Genomic DNA, 384 nt, shown 5'->3' with positions numbered 1-384 from the left:
TATCCTCATCCTCATCGTATCCTATCCTCATCCTCTTCGTCCTCCTCCTCGTCCTATCCGCATCGTCATCCTATCCTCGTCCTCAACCCTATCCTCATCTCCGTCCTCATCCTACCCTCCTCTTCATCCTCATCCTTTTCCTTTTTCTCATCCTATCCTCTTCCTCATCCTCCTCCTCCAATTCCTCATCATATCCTCATCCTCGTCCTATCCTCGTACTCATCCTATCCTCATCCTCGTCCTCATCCTTATCCTCATCCCCATCCTCATCCTACCCTCCTCTTCCTCATCCTATCTTCGTCCTCATCCTCATCCTATGCTCATCCTCATCCTCATCCTATCCTCTTCCTCTTCATATCCTCGTCCTTATCCTATCCTCATCCA

The sequence above is a fragment of the Lupinus angustifolius genome, chromosome LG20 (genome assembly GCF_001865875.1).
Source record: "Lupinus angustifolius cultivar Tanjil chromosome LG20, LupAngTanjil_v1.0, whole genome shotgun sequence".
Lineage (NCBI taxonomy): Eukaryota > Viridiplantae > Streptophyta > Magnoliopsida > Fabales > Fabaceae > Lupinus > Lupinus angustifolius.
Note: the sequence above shows the minus strand (reverse complement) of the source record.